Below are 11,907 nucleotides of genomic sequence, written 5' to 3'. Positions count from 1 at the left end.
TGAGACTACAAATGACCTTCTCAATCTAGCCTTGGAAATCAAACCTGTATGAGAGACGCAAGGGAAGCAATAATAAGATGGCAAAGCTGCCATGTGGTACAAAGAGACTAGCTCTGCCCAGTGTGCTTTGAACCAACCACTTGAGTCATCAGACTACGCTGATATTTTTTAAACTGCTGGTTGTACTTATATAAAAGGTCCATTTCTAAAAGGTCAGATAATCTAGTAAATGTAGAACCAAATTATAACCAATATTATTCTTTGCAGCAGTATGGCAAGATATAAAGGTCATACTTAAAGGCAGACTTACAAGGGAGCCTGCGGTAAGACTCAGAAATCCAATATTGGACTTGAGAAGCCATAGGAGACTTTGTGGCCCTGGATCAAGAGAAAGGCTCAGCTGTGGCAAATGCTCTGCACAGAGGCTGGGAAGGCAGCTGGCCAAGGGGCCTCAAGGGCCAGCTGGGCATGCATAGTAGAAAGGGCAAGGTTAGTTCCAGCTGGGCTGGATAGGAACCTGAACACTTGGATGGGCATCTTTGGGCCAGTCACACTGCTTAGCCATGAAACAGTATCATGAGCTTCTGACTGCTTGTAAATAGCTCCCTCTTCTCACACCTGCTATTGGATCTTTGGACCTTAGACACACCTATACCTGGACATGATTCATCCTATGAGAAGCCTGGAAGCTCTGTAAAACATGCAGAAAGCCTTGCTGTTGGCTTCTCCGCTGTCCTGTCTCCAAATGCGTCTTGTACTCTTGCTGCAGCCAAGGCAGGATTACCCAAGCAGGCATCCAAAAGTGCCCCTTTAGAGCTGGCGCTAGACCTTCCCTTGGGTGTGCTGGCAACTTCCCCCAGAGAGAGGAAAAAGAAAGTTCAGTCTATGATTTCGCTGTCTAGAAAGCAGGCCCATCTATTTCTTCAGCAAGTGCTTAAGGAGGGACTGACTTTCAGCATCAGATGGTTGCCTTCTGCTTTATCTCTGAAGTAAAGTAATGCTGTTCCCCTACGTCATGCTATCCTCTAAGAGGAGAAGTTATCAATAACTGTTTAATGGGAAGATTTTTTCTATTTTCTTAGACTTTTTAAATGCTTAATATATCTCTACTGCATTTTTCTTTCCCTGCATTGTCCTTGGTCAATAAAAATAAGTTATGGGGACATGGTAGCAGGTGGCATGATGAATTACTTCTTCAAGAAGTGATGTTCTTTTCCACTATGGATGTAATGTTCTTCCCAGGTAGTCATAAGAGGGTTCTTCTGTAGGAGCTCTTAGTCATTTTGGAAAGAGAATTAAACTCTCTGTGTACTTGGAAAAGGTTTTAGCAGACTTACGTATAGTTGAGTTCTAATGAAACTCCTCCTCCCTTTATTTGACAGTAATGAAATAAAATCAGGTTTGCATTTCTGTAGTGAACTAATTTTTGTTGCTAACTCTTACAAGCAAGACATCACCAAGTTGTATCATAACACAACGTAATGCTGTAATTCAGATCATATCCAGCCTGCAGAACTGATCAAAATTAAAACTGGAAGCCTTTTTAAAGATGTCATTCAACTAACTGCATTCCCTGCCAGGTAAAGATAAAAGAGTTTTAATTTATAGTTTAAATTTAGAGAAAAGGTGCTTTTTTTTTTTTTTTTTTTTTTTTTTTAAACACATCAGTAAAATAAAATGCTAAATAGTACATTTAAGTTTTTATCTTTCCACATGTAAAGGCTCTCAGATAATGGACTTGGATTTGAATATCTCTGTACCCTCAGCTGGAGTTAAGGTGGAGAGCCATAGCTGCTTCTTCACCCAGTTTTCCATAAGGAAAGGTGTGGGAGACAGCTCACTGTCCAAGTGGCCTCATGCCTTGAATCAGCCCGACCACAAAGATTTCTCCTGGAAACTGGCTCTTCCGATCATTTCAAACACTACCATCTATAAGAGGTGAAAGAAGCACCCAGTGTAGGATTTAGCTGTAACAAAAATACACAAATCCCAGTCAGTGGCTGCTGCTGAAGATGTTTAAATTCAATTAGTGAGTGCTTTTCTGGGTTTAGGTTTTTAAAGAGCCCTCTCTGATTTCTGCATGTGGCCGGAGTCACTCTGCTCAGGGCACTTTCCATAGCCCTTGCTGGGCTGGACCACAGCAGAACCAGGGTCAGGCTCGGAGCCTGCTTCTCTCACCCTCCAAAATAAGAGCCCTGCAAAAATTTCATCTGATGTAAAATGCAAGGACAAGAGAAGGCTCTAAGGATTCTTTGGGACAAAAAGAAGGGTGCAAAAACCAGGGATGTGTTGAAAGCCCAGTGTTCAGAGCACTCAGTGTGGCAAGGACCTGCCGTTTTTCAAGATTGTTTCCATTTTGCGGATACATCCCACAGATACTGGGTATGTCCAGGTTAGGGTTAGAGTGTTCAGAAGCTGGAAAATAGAGCACAGTAAGTGCTTATATGGCGAAAAGGGGATTTAGATTTGAGTTGTTCTAGACCTTCAGCTGCTTGAGTGGGTGCTTTAACCTTTAATGGGTCTGTTGGGGATGTGGATGAATCATGGCTTTGTGAGACAAGCTGCTTCACTGGGCTGATGTTTGTTGGCATTGCTGCAGAGCCCTGGTTTAGTTTATCCCCCAAGTAAGGTGTCTGCTCAGGAGTGAGAATGTAAAGTTAAAAATACAGAGTGTAAACCTAAAAGCTGTTCAAAACATTATGTAACTCTGGAAGGTACCAACTGTGAAAATGAAAAAGTTACATTATACTCAGGAAAATAAAGCAGGTACTTTCCATCACAAATATTTAAAGACTTCGGGAGTGGAGATTATTTCTGTTAGCAGTATCTGATAGTCTCTCTTGCTGAAGTTCTGAGCTGTCATCAGCCTCCTACTAGATGTTGTTGGAAAAAGGAAGGAAACCTTTAATTCCCAGCCTAAGCTTGCATATCAAATATTCCTGTAGTTACATAAAGTTTTCAATAGCTGTTAGATTTACACCGTTTATTTTTAACTCTAAACTCTCACTGCTCATTTTGCTTTTTCACCTTCTTCTGGCTCACCCTTCATCTGTTCCCAGAAGCCTTCTGCCTCAGTCCTTACCAATCAAGCTACTTTCCCAAGCACTGTCATTAACAATAGATAAAGATCTTTTAAATAAATTATTATCTTTACTTTGAAAGATCCAGATGACCAGATGTGCTAATGCAAGAGATCTGTTTGCCTGGGGGAGCCTGTGTTCTTGTTAAAACCGAGTTTGGGCTAGCTTAGAGTTGCACCAGTTTCAGTTGACACACACACAATGTCGTTTACCTTTTGTTTCATCCATTGCAGCACTGTGTTATGAAGGTGCATCTACAAAGGTGTGTTAGATTAACTGCAGGTGGAAAGTCTGGATAACTAAGTCACTGAGCCCTGGCAGCGAAGAGAACCAAGGTGAGCCCTGTTGAGCAGGCTTGTCATGAAAGCTTATGAAGTTTAAGAAACGCCACTCAAATATTTATCAAAAAGCCTCCTCTTCAAACCAAACTTTTTAAGTATTCAAAGAGAGAAAAACCATGTAGCATACCATAAGCTCAATGTAGGTACAGAAGAGTGACATGGCACGTAGAGAATTCTGCCCATATCTGGACCCATGGAAGTGCAGCTGGAGTATGGAAGAATCATTGAAAATATCTGTTCTTACATGTGCTTGCACTAGTTTAGTTGTAGACTTACCTGCCAAAGCGTTATCAGTAATACTGAGATGTGGGGCTGAATTCCACCACAAATTCCATATTCTCCATTGAAGTTGAACTCAATAATCTTAAAGGTCTTTTCCAACCTAAATACCAATGGTTCTGTGAATCGTGGTCATCAATACAAAGAGGGCTCCAACCCTGTTAGCAGGTTCCTCATGTGATTAATGAACTATCTCCATCATGATCACTGTTCTTACATTCTGCTTCAAACACAAAGCTTTGCAGTGAGCCACATACAGCAAGGATGCAGTTATATTTAATTCAAAGGTATAAAAATAGGAAGTGACCGTTCCCTTCATTATGTTTCTAATGAATTATAAAATGTATATCATCAAAATAAATATTCTTGAAACTGCTTCCTAATGAATCACTTACACAATGTGCCTACTCATTTGTGTCAATGATTAATTATATTCTTGCCTTCCTTCCTGGAATACAAATGCTTTTATTAAAGCAATCCAACGACAGTAAGACAACAGACTCATTCTTATGGTCATTCATTTGGTTGTGGATTGATAGAGTATTCCTTTCAGTGTCTTTAGAGTGCATCTGAACAGCTGCAAGTGGCTGTGACATAAATGAAAGTTCATGTCACCTTAAGCAGAATGAGATGAAAGACAGTCTATTCATCCAGTTTCAGCTTATCAGTGCACAGTCATTAAATACTAATATTATCTGGAGCACCGTGATAAATACAGAGCGTACCGTGCCAGCTGCAGGCGTCATCAGATGAGAGCCATTTTACAACATTCTGATGCACAGAGGTGAATTATTCCAGATTATTAAACATTTCATTAGTTCTCAGCTTCAAGATATGGCTTTAGAAGTAGCCAGTCTCACAGAAAAAATCATTATCACAGGATGCAATACTTACAAATTGGTATTTGTGAAGTTCAGCGACTGCCACTATGAAAGAGCCTCAGAAACCTTTGTGTAGGTGAGTGACATCGTTCTGCAAGGCTGAAAAGCAGTTGCTTATTTGCATAATGGCATTCACATCATTGTTGAAAGATTAGGATTCATTTAATGAAAGTGGTCATGGGCAGAGAAAAATGGTTTTGTACTGAATTTAAATAAGCCACTCCTGAGCTTAGGTTTGGCTTCCTAGCACGAGTCACATCAAGTCACAAGGCAAACCTTGACTGACAGCTGTCCTTGGCACTGATGGGCTTCATGTCATTGAAGATTATTAATAATTCCTTTTTCTTATGCCTAACTACTTAGACATCAGCAGGTTACTTTAATCTAGTAAGTCAACATCTGCAATTACATGGAAAGAAAGGAGCGCCGGAGAGTTCATTTAGTACAGTCTGTTTCGCATAATGCAAAGTGACCAATTTACAGTGACAGAAAATGAGGAAGGGTGATATTAACTGTGAATATACCACATGTGGCTGTGGGGTGCAATGCTTTCAAGGTATATGGTTTAGTTAAAATTGATGAAAGCTAAAAGAAAAAACAAAATACAAATAGGCCAATTTGAAGAATATCCAGACATAAAGAATCCATCTTTTATGTAATCTCTGTATTAAAAACATTTGATTCAAGTGAAATTTTAGTAAAATAAAAAATGCTCAGAGTTACCTTGTACATAAGCTGCAGCAAAACAAAACTGGTTACTTACAGAAGAAGAACGCAAAGGATTTTAAAATGTATTTTGTAAATGGATTACAAAGAAAAGGCAGAGTGCCTGAACCACAGCTGACTGCATTTGATAGTGCTCTTTTTCTTCAAAGTGCAACAATTACATGTTGGGAAAATGACATTTAAAAGAAAAAAACCCCACAATTTACTTCACCTATTAACATTCCTCTTTCTTGGTTCAATCCTGCCTTTGTTTTTGCCCATGCATCTCACTGAATTTAGTTAGTAGCCCTCTGGATGACCCCTCTCCAAGTCCATTATGGAAAAGGAGGCTCTTGCCGAGTTGTGGGGAGTTTAGGGGCAGCTCTGGATGAGGAAGGATTTGGGGTGGGTCCTACTGTTGGAAAATCACAGGGGGCAGAAGCACGTCCTGTCTGCGCTGCCTTTGTCGCTGTCAGCAGCGAGGTCCCGTGGCCTCGGCAAGGCGGGCTCTCACCATGGGGGTGGCAGGACAGTGGTGCCCCCCAGGCCTGTGCATGGTGGGCAGCAAGTCCCACAGCATGTGCGGAGGGAGGGAGGGAAGGAAAAGCCAGGCAAAGGCTCCGTCCGTGCGTCCTGCTGGGGTTATCCTGTCCGGGCAGAGCTGCGGCGCTGTGCATGGAGCCATGGGAGGGAGGGGAGAGGTGCTGAATGCAGGGGAGCAGCCATCTCCTCCTGGTGCCATGCCCTGACTTGGAACCATCTCCCTGGTCGCTTTGGGCAGAGAAGCCCTTGCAAGAGCTGCTCGGCTGCTTCTGGCAAAATCTGTTTTTCCCTGATACTGCCAGGAAGCGCCTGGCTAGCCGGGCTCATTAGCCTGAAGTAGCATCTGTGACCGGCTTCCTGACACGTGAATTGGCTTGTGCCTTCCTCGTTCATTCAGGTACAGATGAAAAGAGACACAAGTACTGGGGAGCCAGCCCATTGCCTGTGTGGTGTGGCATCAGGACAGCTGCTGTTTCCTCAGAAATGCTCACCCGGGGCTTCCGTGGCACCAGAGAGCATCTGGCTCCTGGAACATTCGAACAGATCACCTCCTCCTCACCTCCAGATGCTTGCCCAGACCCTGCCCATATGCAGGACCAGACTGACCACGGGAAACAGCCAGAGAAGATGCAATTACTGGGTTAATGATCTCCGCTGTGACTACAGAAGCAGATTTCTGCGCCGTGGAAATCAGCAGGAAGGTACAAGTGCCACAGGATATGAAAATTAGTGAGTACTGGTATGTCAAGGCTTGGGGACTCCTTTTCCCCAAGCAGGAAGGAGGTGCTGCTCTCGCTGAGCAGCGTGTCTGTGAAGCACCTCCGCTGTCTGCGAATTAGCTGTGCAAATATGTTACCGAGACGGCCCAGTGGGGGGAAAGTGGGTACATTAGGGGAGGATGGAGTTCAGAATATGTATACTCCTGCCAGGCACACATACACAGGCTTAGCTAAGAAAATGGATAACAATTGAAATTCAATTTAGGGACTTCATGGCTTATTTTTTCTGGAAAGTGTCATCCACTTCAACATATTCCTTTATCTTGTTCTTCCTTAATAAGGATATTGTCTTTCAATTGAGTTAGCTCTCCTTGTTGCTTAATTACTTTAAAAGAGACTCTCAATTACTCTTTTCGTGATCTGTTGTCAGACATGTTTGCCTGCACTTATTTATAGCAACAGAGAAGTTTTTTTCTTTAGTGGCATTATTTGGCGTTATTTTTACGATTTGCAGTGTATGCTTTGGCTAAGCACATTCAGCCAAAAGAGTAACACAGACAGATCTAATTGTGGACATATAGGCGAAAATGTAGCTTCAGTGGGTTTGCTTTCAAAAGTGAAGCTGTTCAGAAGTATTTATGAAAGCAGCAACTGAATTGTGCTCCTGAAGGATGGAATTTTGGGAAGGTCATTTTGCTTACTAATGTGGATTGTCTGCAATAATGCCAACAGGCTATGTATCACTGCACACATAAATTAATAAATGCTACTAAAATCTGCACTGCTTTTGTGGTTATTACATGCACAGAAAATTATATCTGTAAGAATATCTGGGCAAGGATGACATGCTCAAATACTATAGTGATTGGCTGCATATGGAAATCAAAGGGGAGTAAAGAACAAATACCATGCTCCTCTTTGTTTTTCCTGCTACAGAGCTTTACTTTCTGAAGTAAACATGTCTGGACAGATACGTATCAGAGATTTATCCAAGTTAATTTTCAAATCACAGCCCTCTGAGCATGCTAGTTTACTGTGCAATGGTATTTCTGTCCAACAGCTGTAAAGTAGATGGACCTGGTTTAGTGGGAAGCTAAGTCAGAGCTGTCTGTGCTTGCTTAATCCTGCAAGCACATAGATGCACTACAAATCATGCCCAGAAATTTTCAAGAAGCAAGATGGAACCTAGAGGGTTAATATTTTACTTTTTTTTGGTTATTATTTGCACTGGTTACAAAGCATTACACAAGAAAAAATAAGAAGCGGATTTACCATACTACATTTTACCAAATGGTCTGCAGAGTAAAGCAACAACAAACTAAAAAACAACCTCCAGTCACTGATATGGCTGCAGAGCTCAAAAATATTTCTCAGTGTGCTGATCAGCTCCTGCCTATCATTAAACAATACTGTAGCACTAACTGTAATACACTGAATAACACAAGATTCAAACTTGAACAGTGTGAAAATCTCATCCTGTTGCAAATTGCTAGGAAGGGAAGAGAAAGGAAGGGAAGAGCAAACTAATGTGAAAAACATGCAAAGCACAAACATTAGGCTGGATTTAGAGAGCTGCAAGTTATTTTACGAGCATTATAAACTGGCTGGTTTGTAATTTAAATGAAGATTTTGAGATCTCAGCTAGCTTACATTATAACCCAAGCATCAACATTAAAATGAAGATCAATAAGCGGTTGAAAACATTTGCGGATAATCTAGTCTCAGTCTTTACCCTCATGTTCAGGCCAAGCAGGGCTGCAGCGTGGTGATTAGCGGGAAGCAATTCCTCTCCTCGGCTCCATAGCCTGCAGCTCTGTGCCTGGGGAGAGGTCAGTTCTCCTGCTGACACACCCTGAGAGCTTTGTGCTCCTCTTTGTCAGATGAGGTTCAAAGGAAGGAGTATCCAGAAACAACGGGATCACCCCCCATGTTAGATTTCATCCTGATCTTTTATACAGAGATAATAATTTAATGCCTAAACCATGAATTTCAATATCCCTTCCTACACTAGTGGAAAACAAGCAGCAGAACTTCAGTTGTGGTGGCCAAGCCTTCTTTGGAATCTTGCTGACTTCTTGATGTGGGTGATTTCCTCTGGAAATGAGTTCTCGATAATAAGTCATATGGAAAATAATCTATTTCCTCAGTGATAGATTCCTGGCATTGTCATTTCAGGAAAGGAAATTTTCTTGGCTAGAATAACAGCAATCCCTTTTGCTAGAGAATAATCATTATAGCTTTTATAGATGAACATCACCTTTTCAGACCTTCAGTTCTTTGAAAATGTCAACAACAATTGAATAAGAAAAAGCTGGCTGTGCTGCCTACTGTAATTTCCAAAAGGCTTTCAGCAAGGTCCTTCAATAGAAGCTTTTAAGGAAGCAACACAGCTGTGGGGCAAGAGGGAAAGTTCATGTGTGGGTAAATAATTTATTAGAAGTAAGAAACCAAAGGGTGAGAGAAAATGGTCATTCTTCATGGTGAAGTGAGATTGTAAGGGGAGTCCTGCAAGAAATTCCTACTGGCATCTGTGCTTTTCAACACTGTCATACAGAACATGAAAGTAGGGTGAGGAACGAGATTTGCTGAGAATATGAAGTTAATAATTTATTCTGGACAGCAATTATTATGCAGACCTGCAGAAGGAGCCTGCTAGATTGAGTGGGCAATAAAATGACAGATGAAATTTGATGTAGACAAATATGAAGGTGGGAGAAAAGCAATCCTGTTTTCATATATAAAAAGATGGGTTGACTGCTTCCCTCAACAGCAAAAGCTCTGGGCTATGACAGATAGTGCCATGAAAACTATTCATGCTTGTTATCAGTATGCAGTCTAAGGAAAAGCAAGTATTAACAACTTGCCAGGAAAAAAAGAAAGAGAAAACTGGACATCATCATCATGCCACTTCATATGTCCATGATTTCTCAGTCTTTCTATTCTGCATGCAGTTCTGGTCTTTCTTCCTCAAAATGATGTAGAGATGCTGAAAAAGTTTCAGAAAAGGGTAACAAGGGCGATCAAAAGTATGAAACTGCTTCTGTATGAGAAACAACAAGAAGAAGGGAGCAAAACAGTCTGAAAAAGAGTCATTGAAATAGCATGGAAGGGAGCCAGCACAGAAGTTAATGAAAAGCATTGAAAGAGAGCATCAACAGAACACTTCTGGTAGAGGAATGGGGCACTGGCACATGGAAGTAGTAGGAAACAGGTTCAGCTGACAGCACCAGAGGTTGTTCCACCCTCAGGGTGGCCCTGGGCTGTGAGACCCTGCTTACAGTTGTGGATGTCCAAAGCTTGCATGTACTCAAGGAGAACAAGACAAACCCAAGGAAAAGAGCTTTTCTGAGGATTACAGGGTGCTGTTAGTCACCTGGGGACAAGGCACCACCTTAAGAATATTTCTGCAATGTAATTGCAAGCAGCAGCTTTAAATGTTGAAAAAAAAAAAAAGAAAAAGAAAAACAGAAGCTTTTTTTTTTTTTTTTTCCCCCCCCCATAGGAAAAGTGGTTCCTGATCTGAAATATGGAAAAAGTGAAAAGACAAATGCTATCTGACCTTTACATTTGAGCCTGGTGTTGCACTCTTCCGACTTACTCTCCTTCCTCGTCTGTACAAGATGTGAGCATTCATGGGGAATCCCTTATTTGAGTAAAAGCCATCTTTGTGGCCACTATGGTCCCTGAACTTGTTTCCACCGCTCGACTGTAGTACAATGCAATGATATTAAAAGCATTCGGTTTTTCAATAAAGGTGGGATTCCTTTGGCCAAAACCACATTAAACATGACACTGAAGCAGCCTGGGAGCTATCAAAGTGTCCCAATCATTTTTAGCACTCTTGCCCAGCTGAGCACGCAGTGCTACCTATCCTTAAGAAATTATTCAAGAAAATACCATCCTGTAAAAATGTGCTGAGCATGATTTCAAGCGGCGCAGGAAAACAGATAACACTGTGAATTGGAGTAAAGCCATGCTTTTACTCAGACCTAAAGGCAACCTAAGGCTAACCATGAGCTGGTTAGACTAAGTGCTAGGGCTGTGTTTAACGTCGTGTTTTAGCTGCCATTTGTTAGCCCACTACATTTCCTTTGAGAAGGAGAAGCTTTGCTCTGATCAATTCCTTTGCTCCTAACAATGGGTGAGGGATTTTAGAGAGCATCCCCAGGGTACAAAGAGCCCTGGTGGGCTGTTTGCCTTCCGCCCAGAGTTTTCCTGTGGAAGTGTACAATATAATTCTTCGGTTTTAGCAGTTAATTTGCATCTATTGCTGTCTCTCATTTGTTATTCCTACTCCCCACGCCTGAGGCTGTCATACTTTGTCCTTGGCATAATGGGTTTCGGTGAGTGTGTCTGATGTCGTGAAGAGGATTATTAGCTTCTAAATTATGACAAGTGAGAGCAAATTAAGACTTAAAGCAAAGATACCAGTTCTCTGAGAAAAATGCTAGAACACAATTAAATCAGATAAGACATTACAGAAATTTGGAATAGAAGGCATAGACAAAATTGTTTATAATTAGCTGATTGTATTTTTTCCTGTATAGACTACATGTCCTTTGCACTGTTTATTAGACTAATGACTCCTCTGTGAAACAATCTCTTTGAAAACAGTCAGAAACTGTTTGGGATCACTGTTGTATACACGATGCTGGCAAACCCAGCATGCTGCCTGGGAAGCTGCCTTCACCCATGTTACACCTGGGACAGGCAGGTGTCTGCTCTGGTACCACATCCCAGGTGTGTTTTCATGCAAGGGTTTGTGTGTCAGGCTTGTAAGACGCAGCAGTTTAGGTGTGGGCTTAAACTCAGAACCTGCATTTGCATGTCCAGAAGATGACGTTTAAGCAATTTGTGCATTTAAATCTAGATGCTTGTCTGATATGATTGCAAATAATCCAAGCAAAGATTTCCAGTCTGTCTTAGCATTGCACCTGTGGGGTCTGCAGAGACAAAGCTTGGTGCACAAATGCCTTTTGTGGATCTCTGGGGCACATCAAAGCAGGTGTGGAGTGAGTACACAAGAATTTTAACCAGGGGTAGGATGAGATCTCTACTTCTGATCCAGTGAAATATATTTTGTTTATTCAACAGATGAATGCAGAAAACGTGAGTTCAAAAACTCGAGCCAGTTTTCACTTGGAAGCCAATATACAGCAACTTCAGTTTTCAGGTCTTCAAAGCATTCATAGATGGCTTGTACTGAAAAACATTTATTATATGAAACAAACTCTGACAGCAGAGGCAGCATCTGAATAGTTGAACTAAGCTGCCAATCTCTGAAGGAACTCCTAAACCACCATGAAGTCCATACACCAGTAACCAGAAAGATTTCTCCTACAAAGCTTCAGATGCCTTG

The sequence above is a fragment of the Hirundo rustica genome, chromosome 3 (assembly GCF_015227805.2).
Source record: "Hirundo rustica isolate bHirRus1 chromosome 3, bHirRus1.pri.v3, whole genome shotgun sequence".
In the NCBI taxonomy this organism is placed as follows: domain Eukaryota; kingdom Metazoa; phylum Chordata; class Aves; order Passeriformes; family Hirundinidae; genus Hirundo; species Hirundo rustica.
This window is presented reverse-complemented; position numbering follows the sequence as displayed.